At 39.3% G+C, this 13,852-nt stretch overlaps 1 protein-coding gene and 1 non-coding gene across 6 annotated transcripts in view; one reads left to right on the top strand and one right to left on the bottom strand.

Moving 5' to 3' along the window:
* OXCT1 (3-oxoacid CoA-transferase 1) overlaps positions 1 to 13,852 on the top strand; it is a 157,674-nt gene that overhangs the window by 24,663 nt on the left and 119,159 nt on the right. The gene's annotated exons all lie outside the window — the stretch shown is intronic.
* TRNAE-CUC (transfer RNA glutamic acid (anticodon CUC)) lies at positions 12,694 to 12,766 on the bottom strand. The gene has a single exon. It is a non-coding gene; the product is annotated as a tRNA-Glu (tRNA).

Genomic DNA, 13,852 nt, shown 5'->3' with positions numbered 1-13,852 from the left:
ATGATCCTTTTAATGTGTTGTTGGATTCTGTTTGCTAGTATTTTGTTGAGGATTTTTGCATCTATATTCATCAGTGATATTGGTCTGTAATTTTCTTTTTTTGTAGTATCTTTGTTTAGGTATCAGGGTGATGGTGGCCTCGTAGAGTGAGTTTTGGAGTGTTCCTTCCTCTGCTATATTTTGGAAGAGTTTGAGAAGGATGGGTGTTAGCTCTTCTCTAAATGTTTGATAGAATTCACCTGTGAAGCCATCTGGTCCTGGACTTTTGTTTGCTGGAAGATTTTTAATCACAGTTTCAATTTCATTACTTGTGATTGGTCTGTTCATATTTTCTATTTCTTCCTGGTTCAGTCTTGGAAGGTTATACCTTTCTAAGAATCTGTCCATTTCTTCCAGGTCGTCCATTTAATTGGCACAGTGTTGCTTGTAGTAGTCTCTTATGATGCTCTGTATTACTGCAGTGTCCGTTGTAACTTCTTTTTCATTTCTAATTTTATTGATTTGAGTCCTCTCCCTCTTTTTCTTGTTGAGTCTGGCTAAAGGTTTATCAATTTTGTTTATCTTCCCAAAGAACCAGCTTTTAGTTTTATTGATCTTTGCTATTCTTTTCTTTGTATCTATTTCTTTTATTTCTGCTCTGATCTTTATGATTTCTTTCCTTCTACTAACTTTGGGTTTTGTTTGTTCTTCTTTCTCTAGTTCCTTGTAAGGTTAGATGGTTTATTTGAGATGTTTGTTGTTTCTTGAGGTAGGCTTGTATTGCTATATACTTCCCTCTTAGAACTGCTTTTGCTGCATCCCATAGGGTTTGGATCATCGTGTTTTTGTTGTCAATTGTCTCTAGGTATTTTGTGCTTTCCTCTTTGATTTCTTCAGTGATCTCTTGGTTATTTAGTAACGTACTTTTTAGCCTCCATGTGTTTGTGCTTTTTACATTTTTTTCCCTGTAACTTATTTCCAATCTCATAACGTTGTGGTCGGAAAAGATGCTTGATATGATTTCATTATTCTTAAATTTACTGAGGCTTGATTTGTGACCCAAGATGTGATCTATCCTGGAGAATGTTCCATGTGCACTTGAGAAGAAAGTGTAATCTGCTGTTTTTGGATGGAATGTCCTATAAATATCAATTAAATCTGTCTGGTCTGTTGTGTCATTTAAAGCTTGTGTTTTCTTATTAATTTTCTGTTTGGATAATCTGTCCATTGGTGTAAGTGAGGTGTTAAAGTCCCCCACTATTATTGTGTTACTCTCAATTTCCTCTTTTATAGCTGTTAGCAGTTGCCTTATGTATTGAGGTGCTCCTATGTTGGGTGCATATATATTTATAATTGTTATATCTTCTTCTTGGATTGATCCCTCGATTATTATGTAGTGTCCTTCCTTGTCTCTTGTAACATTCTTTATTTTAAAGTCTATTTTATCTGATATGAGTACTGCTATTCCAGCTTTCTTTTGATTTCTATTTGCATGGAATATCTTTTTCCATCCCCTCACTTTGAGTCTGTATGTGTCCCTAGGTCTGAAGTGGGTCTCTTGTAGACAGCATATATATGGGTCTTGTTTTTGTATCCATTCAGTGAGCCTGTGTCTTTTGGTAGGAGCATTTAATCCATTCACGTTTAAGGTAATTATCGATATGTATGTTCCTATTACCATTTTCTTAATTGTTATTTGTTTGTTTTTGTAGGTTCTTTTCTTCTCTTGTGTTTCCCACTTAGAGAAGTTCCTGTAGCGTTAGTTGTAGAGCTAGTTTGGTTGTGCTGAATTCTGTTAGCTTTTGCTTGTCTGTGAAGCTTTTGATTTCTCCATTGAATTTGAATGAGATCCTTACCGGGTAGCGTAATCATGGTTCTAGGTTCTTCCCTTTCATCACTTTAAATATATCGTGCCGCTCCCTTCTGGCTTGTAGAGTTTCTGCTGAGAAATCAGCTCTTAACCTTATGGGAGTTTCCTTGTATGTTATTTTTCATTTTTCCCTTGTTTTTAATAATTTTTCTTTGTCTTTAATTTTTCTTAATTTGATTACTATGTGTGTTGGTGTGTTTCTCCTTGGGTTTATCCTGCCTGGGACTCTCCGCGCTTCCTGGACTTGGGTGGCTATTTCCTTCCCATGTTAGGGAAGTTTTTGACTATAAGCCCTTCAAATATTTTCTCGGGTCCTCTCTCTCTCTTCTCCTATAATCCCTATAATGCGAATGTTGGTGCATTTAATGTTGTCCCAGAGGTCTCTTAGGTTGACTTCATTTCTTTTCATTCTTTTTTCTTTATTCTGTTCTGCAGCAGTGAATTCCACCATTCTGTCTTCCAGGTCACTTATCCGTTCTTCTGCCGCAGTTATTCTGTTATTGATTCCTTCTAGTGTATTTTTCATTTCAGTTATTGTATTGTTCATCTCTGTTTGTTTGTTCTTTAATTCTTCTAGATGTTTGTTCTTTAATTATTCTAGGTCGCTGTGAAACATTTCTTGCATCATCTCGATCTTTCCCTCCATTCTTTTTCTGAGGTCCTGGATTAATTTCACTATCACTATTCTGAATTCTTTTTCTGGAAGGTTGCCTATCTCCACTTCATTTAGGTGTTTTTCTGGGGTTTTATCTTGTTCCTTCATCTGGTACATAGTCGTCTGCCTTTTCATTTTGTCTGTCTTTCTGTGAATGTCGTTTTTGTTCCACAGGCTGCAGGATTGTAGTTCTTCTTGTTTCTGCTGTCTGCCCTCTGGTAGATGAGGCTATCTAAGAGGCTTGTGCAAGCTTCCTGATAGGAGGGACTGGTGGTTGGTAGAGCTGGGTGTTGCTCTGGTGGACAGAGCTCAGTAAAACTTTAATCCATTTGTCTGCTGATGGGTGGGGCTGACTTCCCTCCCTGTTGGTTGTTTGGCCTGAGGCAACCCAGCACTGGAGCCTAGAGGCTCTTTGGTGGGGCTAATGGTGGACTCTGGGAGGGCTCATGCCAAGGAGTACTTCCCAGAACTTCTGCTGCCAGTGTCCTTGTCCCAGTGGTGAGGCACAGCTGCCCCCCCCGCCCCCCCTCGCCGGAGACCCTCCAACACTAACAGATAGGTCTGGTTCAATCTCCTATGGGGTAACTGCTCCTTTCCCCGGGTCCTGATGCACACACTACTTTGTGTGTGCCCTCCAGGAGTGGAGTCTCTGTTTCCCCCAGTCCTATCGAAGTCCTGCAGTCAAATCCCGCTAACCTTTAAAGTTTGATTCTCTGGGAATTCCTCCTCCTGTTGCTGGACCCCCAGTTTGGGAAGCCTGATGTGGGGCTCAGAACCTTCACTCTAGCGGGTGGACTTCTGTGGTATAATTGTTCTCCAGTTTGTCTCCAGATGAATTCTTGTATACAGAATCCTAGGAAAATAGTAAGTTGTATTAGGAGAAGTTCCTTATCTCACTGTTAGATACTGGTGATACTTTAAGGAAGAAGGAGGTTAAGCTCATTGCTTTGATGTGGTTCTATTCGGAACAGTTGAATTAAGGCACTAACTGACTCTCCTTTGGACATCTCAGGGTTTGGGAGAGACTAGAATAATTTTAGAACTTTCCCAGGGTTCAAGCTCTGGGACAGAAATAGGTGCTTATACCAAAATCCTGCCATTTTGTTTATACATATTTGAACCTGAAAGGAGACTTGAAAATGATTCGTTTAGGCTATGAGGATCACTTTGGAACCAAATTTTCTTGGGCATTTGAGATAGCTTTCCCATGGGAGGGCTTTATAGGAACCCATCCTGCGATCTGGAAATGAGAATATATGTTCTTGATTTTTCTTGTGATGGTGGTATTCTACCCGGCATTTTTTCATTCCTCCATATGCTTGCCCAAGATAGTATTTCATGGAGGCAGTGCTGCCATATGTTTGAAATAATCAAATGTTAGAATTCTGTTTCTGTCTTGGAAAGTGAAGTATATTATTATTAGTAGTAGTAGTAGTAGATAGCCATAGTTTGGCTTCGTTTTTTTTGTTTGTTTTCTTCCTCTTTTATGGAAGTGTAGTTAATTTACAGTGTTTGAAGTGTATTATTTTTAAAGTGCTGGGGCATGTGGTACTTTCAACACTGGCAGGGTGGTTTCTTTTGCAATGGCTTCAGTATATTTTCTGCATTTAAAATGGATAATGTGGTGTACTCTCTCTGCACGATCTTTTTTTTTTTTTTAATCGAATCATCTTAATGACCTGTCCATTGCACACATCTGTAACAGTACTGAAAAAAAGCCTATAGCGTAGCTTAAAACAATTGATAGTGTAACCCTCTCTTGATTGTATGTACTTCTGTAAAACTGCCACATACCAATATTTTTTCTCTGAGTACCATGGGGCAGTATGCATTGTCCTGGGTGAATTTCTTTTTTTCCTTCTTTTATAATCTGGTTCTTTTCAGCCAATCTTATCTCTTCCAAAAGCAGGAAGTGACTCTCTACTGTCTGAGAATTAATGTAGATATTAGGAAAGAGAGGTTCTCTGTCGGCATAAGGGAAGGGGAGATAAAATCCTTTAATTGATCCTGCAAATATGATAAAAACTGCCCTCCCTGTGTCCTAGAACAGACATCTCTGATTCACAGCATTCTGTCCTGTTAGACACAGACTCACATTAGGATCCCTTTCAATATAGCGCTGCTGATGGCCACTCCCAATTGATTATACCCGCACTGTCCAACATGGTACCCACTAGCCACATGCGACTTTTAAAATTTAAATTAATTAAAATTAGATAAAGTAGAAATTCAGTTTCTCTTCAGTAGCTACATATGCTCGTGACTATTGTGTTGATCAACATAGATAAAGAATATTGTCATCAATGGAGAAAGTTTGATTGGACAGAGCCTAATTGGAAGGATCAAGATGAAATATAATTTGTCATTCTAGTTTAGGAATGTAAGCAAAACAGCAGTTTAGACAATAAATTATTGTAAGCCTGCTCCCTCTGCATGCTCATAGTAGAAGAGGTCCACATGTCTGTAGCTTGAATGTAAGAACTTGTGCTCTTGGATGTAGAAGATAATTTGGAATTGGGGATGATGAATAGATTGGGTGTCTTCTGATAACAAAAAATCTATCTGGACTGTGAGTTTTGTATTATTCTTAGTCTAGTGACTACCCTGGACCTCCAGCTCCTCTTCTGTGCTATGTTTTGTGCACTCTGTTACCTGCATTGGCCTTTAGGACTTTGTAATTCTTTTCCTGTAGCCCTATCCTACTTTATTGTACAGTGATCCTAGTGAGATGGATGATTATGAGCTGGTCTAACAGGAGTCTTCAGAGATCTTAAATTACCTGCGTATTTTCCTGCCTGTTAAATGTTAACAATAATAATAGTTACTATTAATCAAGTATTTATTATGTGTTAGTCACTGCTGTATTCTTTATGGTTATTGTTAGTTTTTTAATGTTAACAATAGTCTTATGAGGTAGGAATCATTATTATCCTTATTTTACAGATAAGGACTTAAAAGCACAGAGAGGTTAGGTTGTATACCTGATGTTACACAGCTAGATGGAGCTAGGATAGAACCACAGAATGACTGATTCTGGGGTGTCTGCACTTTCCCACTATTTTATGAAATATTCTCAAATCATCATCAGTGGATGGTGTTTCAAAATCTTGAAAGGTATTAAATCTCTGGAAGTAGTCCATTTCAATGCTAACTATTAGAATCAAGCAGATTGGGAGTTTTTGGCCAATATATTCCTCTACCCCCCAGCTTTCCTTGCCAGTTATTCCAATTATGGTCTTTTTGCCTCCTGCACCATCTACCTCCAAGAGGGCTTTGAGAGAAGCATCATCCTGTGATCAATAGCCCTGTGGATTCATTCATTCTTCCTCTTGGATTCTGTTCATTTTGTTGTGTTGCATCTCTGAACTGTGCAGCTTTTCACAAACTTCCCTGAACATGGTGATTGAATGTCTATTCTTGTACTGCAGTATCTTAAGCAGTGGGAGCTTTAACAATGACTACACTCTACATTTCAGACAAAGCCTTTTTTTTTTAGAACTCTTAGCTCATCTCCATTCTCTTATAGATGAGGACATGGAGGACTTTTCAGTAGCTGGATCTGGGTTAGAGCCTGTCTCCTAAAGCACCACTCCACCCCCTGGTGCTACATCTTTTCAGCCTTTCTCCCTGGTTACCCCCTATAACTTGAGTTTTGTGGGAGGTAAGAGAGGGGTAGAACTGTAAATATCTAAAATATTAATGATAATTCCCTCAGATATCTTAAAGTCTTTTTGCATGTAGAAGCAGGGTGGCAGGGGACTTCCCTGGTGACACAGTGGTTAAGAATCCTCCTGCCAATGCAGGGGACACGGGTTCGAGCCCTGGTCCAGGAAGATCTCACATGCCGCGGAGTAACTAAGCCTGTGCACCACAACTACTGAGCCTGTGCTCTAGAGCCCACGAGCCAGAACTACTGAGTCCATGTGACATAACTACTGAAGCCCACGCGCTTAGAGCCCATGCTCTGCAGCAAGAGAAGCCACCGCAATGAGAAGCCCGTGCATTGTAATGAAGAGTAGCCCCCGCTTGCCGCAACTAGAGAAAGCCCATGCACAGCAACAAAGACACAATGCAGCCAAAAAAAATAATAAATTAGATAAATAAATTTAAAAAAAAAGAAAAAAGAAGCAGGGTGGCAAAGGAACATAAAGCTGTCTCTTGCTTTTTTGGTTAATTTCTCCTCCAGTTGACAAGAGGTAAACCAGTATATTCATCTTGAATTGAAGAAAATACCAAATTGGCCCTTGACATGAATTATTTCTGGTTTCTCTAAAAGTGGGATATTGCTCCTTTTTGGAAAAATTTTGCCTTTCAAATGTGTTCTAAACAAACTTATGAGCTGTGGAAAACCAATTATATCTGTTTTCCCCTTTAACGAAACCGATATGAATATTGCATTTGCATTCTTAAAACCTGCAGCCGTTTGCATGTTTTGCCACAAAGTTGTGACATAGTGAAGGCTGGCTGTCTCTTTCCCCGTCTCTTAAGGAACTGGGGGTAGTTACTTGGGGAAAATAGTACAAGTGGGTGCACATATTGGCATACATGCCAGAAAGATATTTCTCTTTTTAGGACAGTGTTATTTCTGGACCTCCTCTTTAAGTGGGTGGAATCTTCCCTGATAAACTTCACAAGTCTAAGTGCAAAACCAGCCAGGGAACAACTCTTGGCATTGCGTTCCATGTGTATGAGTAACAGGAGTACTGTGGAACTCATTTGGCTTTTGTAAGGGTCTGTTAACCCTTCAACTTCCCATGAGCCCCTCAGCCAGTCTCCTGGGTGCATATCCAATCAGGCTGTGTTTCTCTGGGAAGTTACCTGTCTTTACATTTTTTTTTTTTAAAGCAACTTTTTTTTTTCTTAATTTTTTTTTTAATTAATTAATTAATTTATTTTATTTATGGCTGTGTTGGGTCTTCGTTTCTGTGAGAGGGCCCTCTCTAGTTGTGGCAAGCGGGGGCCACTCTTCATCGCAGTGCGCGGGCCTCTCACTATCGCGGCCTCTCCTGTTGCGGAGCACAGGCTCCAGACGCGCAGGCTCAGTAATTGTGGCTGACGGGCCCGGTCGCTCCGCGGCATGTGGGATCTTCCCAGACCAGGGCTCGAACCCGTGTCCCCTGCATTGACAGGCAGACTCTCAACCACTGCGCCACCAGGGAAGCCCCTAAAGCAACTTATAATAGAAAACTCAGGGGGAGGGGCGGCAGTGCTTCACTCAGGAGCCTGTTGATGCTTTTTCTCCTGCAAGCAGCCTGGCATGCCTGTGCTGTCAGGAAAGGTCATCTGACTCAGCCACCGAAGGCTGTTGAGGTTACCTGTGACCAAAATAACCCAGCTGGTTTCGTCAGGTGTGTGCCCTGGCTGGTGTTGGAAGATGGCAAGGTTTATGCAAGGCCTCTTCAGCTGTTTTGGCTAATTTCAGCTTTTAGTTAAGACAAATACATTCATTACCATGACTTCAATAATGTTATTTTTATCATATTTATATTATGGTATATTTATATATTTGCTTATGAAAGAATTGTTCATATTACATGATATTTGATGCATACAAGTATTATATACATGTAGCCTTTGTGGGTTATAAAGCACAATAATAAATTGAACACCAGCGAACACACCTAAGGTAAGGATTAGCGGATTGCTTATTCTCGTTTTCATCTGCCTGCCTTTCCTGCAGAGAGAGCCACTGTCAGGAATATTGTGGTTATCAGTCCCTTAAAAATAATTCTAAGTCATAAGGTATGGACGTATGGAAAATTATTTTCCAAAGATATCCTAAGACTTTTTGTTTAGAAGAGCCAGGCTTTGGGACCTGTGACTTCTGCATTCTGTACTAGTGCCTGGCACATGCCATGTCTCCAGAGGAGGTTAACTAGAGGAAAAGATTAGGGGTACATCTGCCATCCTGCCAAGAAGATATGTGTTGTTCCTGATTGGTGGATGAGGAAAGGTGAAAATAGCAGTGTAAATGGTATTACAAATTTTGTTTTTAATGTTTATTATGAAGGCTAATGGACATACACAACAGTAAACAGAAGAGTTTAATGAACCCATCTGAGCTCGTCCTCCAGCTCCAATGACTGTCAACCCACGATCACTCCTGCCCCGTCTTCATCCGCATCTCCTGCCTCCTCTTGTAGTATTTTGAAATAATCACCAGATATTGTATCCCTCATGAGCTTACATTATAATGCTCAAGACTGACAATAGGTGCAATAAATAAGTAAAATATATATTATATTAGATATTGATAAATATTAAGGAGATGAAACAAAGCATGAAAAGGGACATGAAATGTCAGGAGAAGAAAGTTAAATTTTGGTTTTTGTTTTTGCTTTTTTTTTGTCTGCACTGCATGGCCTGTGGGATCTTAGTTCCCTGACCAGGGATTGAACCCGGGCCCTCAGCAGTGAGACTGTGGAGTCCTAACCCCTGGACTGCCAGGGAATTCCCCAAAGTGAAATTGTGAATCAGTTGGTCAGTAACAGAAGGCCCCACTGAGATGACAGTTGAGCAGAGACCTCAGGGAAGTGAGGAAGCGGGGCTCGGCAGCTTCCAGCGGGGAGCAAGCGGGGCGGTGGAAAGAGGAGCAGATGGGGCCTTCCTGGTGCACTTGAAGACTGGGGATGACGTACTCCCCTTTCTTCGGTCTGAGGTGGTGGGCCGAGGAGTCTTATATGAGGGTAGCTGTCTTGAGAATCATGGCAGTATCTTCTTCCTAGGCTGTGTGAAGTGTGATTTCTGTTTTTAGTTCATTTGTAATAGTTCGCAAGATGACTAGGCCCAAATCTGACTTTCAAACTCTGAGATGAATGGAGAATGTGAATTTGAGCTTGGAGCCTCCTGACTTTTGTGTCTCTCTGGCGCTGTTTGGAGAACTTTGTGTTGACAACATCTCATGAATTATCTTTGCAGAAGTCAAACTGGTGGTTAGTTCACTTTACACTAGGATGTGGGAATACAGTGGATTTTAACCATTCGACCTAATCACTTCAATGGATCCTGTGAACATTTAATCTCCACCAAGCAGGCCAATTAGTGTATTGATGTTTTAGAGACTGGTTATATTCCGTCCTGCTTCAGGAAAAGTGAAACTGCCCAAGTGATAAACATAACTCCTTTCCTCTTAAGGTTCTTTTATTCTTAATCTTAAGATTGCTAATGACTTGATATTACAGAGAAACTCATAATTTTTCCAAGAGACGGTAAAAAGAAAAAAGAAATAGGTCTAAACAGGAAAAAATTAAAGGTTCCATCCACCCAAGAGAAACACCTGTAACCATGTTGAGAAACTTCATTAGACAGATGCAATGTCAAGCACACACATGCATACACAGGTGACCACTGCTCCATGCCTGTATGGAATTTATGCCCACGCACAAATTGCTGGTTGACCTGGAGACATGATATTTATGAGAACTTGGCTGAAATGTCAAATTTGACATTCACTGTGTGAAGCATAATATAGTAAATGCCCTTCACTGCACTTTAATATTTACCTGGTAGTGCTCTCTACTTCTCTTCCTTAGCGAGAAGATAAGGACAGCAAGAACCTGTTGAATCCTAATCCTTTTTACTTCATTCACACAGGCCAGTTGAGTTGAACACTCAACACTAGTTCTTTAAAAACACAGGCAGGTAAGAGAGCTATTTGATACAATACAAAAAGAAGGAACACCCTCTTCCCACCAACCCCCCATGAACCCTGGGACCTCATGATCCTAAGGCATAATACAGTCACCTTCCCAAGTGTTAAGTTTGGGGATGATGTGGTGAGCTATGGATGTCATTTACAATGACTGATTTTTAAGTCTGTTAAATTATATAATATCCTTAATTTACATTTTTTTCTTTTTTAGTTTTTCAGTTATAGGATTTTATTAATGCTTTTAGATTTCATTTTTTAAAAAGTGATTGCTATACCACTCTGAAAGAGATATCTATAAATTCTTCATGCTACAAATTCAGCCAGATGTACATTGCTTTGACAGATGATAATATCCTTACACAACTAAACTAAATGAAGTGATTGACTCTACTTATTTTGAAGTATTAAAGTATTTAAAGACAATTCATTCATTTCCTTGAATTTTCATAAAATGCAACACTGATTTGAGAATATTTCAATGCTAATGAAAATGTATTTAGTGAAGATTTAGTTGAATATTTTGACTAAATAACCTTCTCAGTAATAGAATCACTATTCTGTTATTATTTGCTGTTTCTACCAAGGAAGCAGTAAATACAAAAAACTTGAACTTGGTGAATGCCAGGTATTAACTTCACTGCATATTTTTTTGTGTGTGTACTCTTATAGATTAATAATTCTTAGCCTAATGACCATTTACATCCAGAAGAATAGCAGAATATAAGTATGGTTTATTGATGGTAAAAATTAAATCAAGTGCTAATCCTGACATGTTATTTCTTGTTGCTTGGTAACAGTGCAGCAACTCTGTAAGAGTTCCTTTATCTCAGCTACAATGGACTTCATTGCATTGTGGGGTAGCAATACCAACTGCAGCAAGTCATTTGTATGCCATTATCCTTCCAGAATTTTGTTGCTATTTTTTATTGTTAGTGCAGAGATCCTAAAAGAAAGTCATTTTAATAATACATCCTCCTTTTTTGATGGATTGGTGAACTTTATTCTAGCTATTTTTGGCTTTTTGGCTTTGTATCTATAATTTCTGAGGTTTCACAAATTTGTGTTTTATCAGTCTGTACAGTATTAACCTAGGCTTTTGAATTTCATTGTAAATATGTACATTCTAAGTGATGCTTCATTAGTTCTTAGTGAACATCTTTTATCCTTGACCACCTAAGAGGGGAGAAAAAAATATCTGGGCAGAATTTTTCTTTCATAAAAATAGGACATATACCTCATTCTTCTCTAGTATAGAGCATTCCTAGTTTTAGAAGCTGCTTTAGGAAAAGGAAGCCTATTGAACCAGTGTGATTTGTTTTAAGTGAAAGGCTGATTCATGTTGCGTATACTATATATGTTCTATATGCTGTTAGTTCACAATTATTATTTACAACAAAGGTTGCTAAACTATAGCCCATGGTCTGTTTTTGTATTGTCTAAGAGCTAAGAAATTTTTATATTTTTAAAGGGTTGTTTAAAAAAAAAAAACAAAAAACAATATGTGACAGAGACAGTATGGAGCCTATAAAGCCTGAAATATTATCTGGCCCTTTGCAGATAAAAGCTTGCAGACCCTTGATTTATGGCATAGTTTCCATTTCTATAGTCTGAATATATTAAATGTCACTAAGTATTATTTTTTAAAGGACCAGCGAACTTAAGTAGAACTGAAATAAAATAATGATAACTGGTTTGAAGAGAATCAATGAAAAAATTAAATTGAATAATATGAATTTGTGTAGAAGTAGTGAAATGATTATGCAGTTTGGTGGGCCTGTTTTGGGGGCAACCATGAAGAAAGGAAGATTACATGTAGCAACTTGTTTATCTTGCTTATCTTGCCACAGTTTTTACAATTTCTTTACTATCTCAATGCCTTTGTCAATAAATCTGACTTTAATAAAATTGTGTAGTGATAGACTCACTTTATTAGAAGCATTTTGCTTTTTCCTGCCCATTAGACTTTATCTGATACTTGAGGGCCAGTTTCTTACTTACAATGTATGTATCTTGGGGTGATGGGGTGAAGACTTCTCCAACTTGACCTGGGTCCGGCACTCAGCTGCAGCTCCTGCTGTCTGGCAGAGTCTCCAGGAGCTACGGAAATGGTCCAGAGTTGGGGTCATCCTGTGTCCCTGGGTTTTGGAAGGGCCCTGCAGCCCTGGGTTTTCATCTCCTCTGGAGCTGTGCCCCCCGCATCCTGGAGAGAGGGCAGGAGAAGAATTGTGGACAAACTTTGGGCAAGGTGAGGCTCATTTTCTCAGCCTTCCAAACCAGGGCTTTTAGCTTCCTATTTTCTTTTTAGTCAGAAATGTGTTTGTAAGAGTTATCTGGCTATTTCTTATTTATTGGTAAGGTAAAGCCTGAAATCAGGAAGTTAACCAGGGCAGCCATGTGTTTTTTTATCTGGCATCAGTCTTCTTAAGCAATAGAAAAGGCTCCAACCAGCCAAAATGTATTCTAGTGATGAGAGATAAAAGTCATTTATTTATTTATTTATTTTTGCTGTGCCATGCGGCTTGTGGGATTTTATTATAGTTCCCTGACCAGGGATTGAACCTGGGGCCCTGGCAGTGAGAGTGCCAAACCCTAACCACTGGACCACCAGGGAATTCCCAAAAGTCAATTATTTTAGCTAGACTCACTTAACTCCTCTTTCTTGTAAGCAAAGGCCCAGAAAACCCCGTGCTTGAGCACCATTTCTGTATTAGTAGGCATTTTATATTACTTTATATTTGTAATGCTTTATGTTTTCAAAGTGCTTTTACATATATTATCTCATTTGATCCTCTTAATCACCAAGTGAGGTAGGAGGAGAAGCAGTTTTCTTATAATATTACAAATGAGAAAACTGAGAAACAGGTAAGTTTCTGGGAATAGATCATTGGGAAGTTGAACGGCTTAATGAAAAGGACATTTGAAAGACTTGGTTTAAGTCCTGACTTTCCATGTTTCCTCTGCCACTGTCCTGCCATGACAATACTGAGGCTTTATTTCTGAGACACTGAACGTTTCTGAAAATGTCGGCATAGCTAAGTGGGCTTTTATAGGAGCTTTCACCTTATTTTAAATGCAAATGGAAAGGGTCATGATTTTAGGTGTTGTATGTAGAATGGATTTTTATGGAGGTGTGAAGGGAGACAGGGTAGCCAATGAGGAGACTATTGCAGTGGTCCAGGCAAGAGGTGATGGTGGCTTGGACTTGAGTGGTGGAGTGGAAGTGGGGAGAGGTGGTGGAATTGAGATATACAGTATCTTGGAAGAGGAATCTTATCAGACTTGCCGATGCCTTGGATGTGGAATGCTGGGGTAGAGGAAAGGCAGAGAGTAAGATGATTCCCACCTGACTTGAGCAATGGTGTGACACCTGCCAAGCTGAGGAAGTCTGGGAACAGCTTTTGGAAGGAGGAGTAACAAGAGCCCTGGTAGGATTGATTGGCTTTTTTAGGCATTCAAGTGGTGATGTAGGTGAAGATGGACATGTATGTGTAGTGCTCAGAGGAGAGGTCTAGAAGGGAGTTATACAATTGGGAATAATCCACATATATTTGATAAGTAGAGTCATGGAATAGAAAAGACCACTTAGCGAAAAAGTCCTGGGACTAAGCTCTAGGAGTCTCAGTATATTTCTTTCTTTCTTTTTTTTCTTTCTTTTTGTGAACAGTATCTGAGATTAAGAATCACATCTTTATTTACA

This window comes from Balaenoptera ricei, chromosome 3 (genome assembly GCF_028023285.1).
Source record: "Balaenoptera ricei isolate mBalRic1 chromosome 3, mBalRic1.hap2, whole genome shotgun sequence".
Lineage (NCBI taxonomy): Eukaryota > Metazoa > Chordata > Mammalia > Artiodactyla > Balaenopteridae > Balaenoptera > Balaenoptera ricei.
This window is presented reverse-complemented; position numbering and strand designations above follow the sequence as displayed.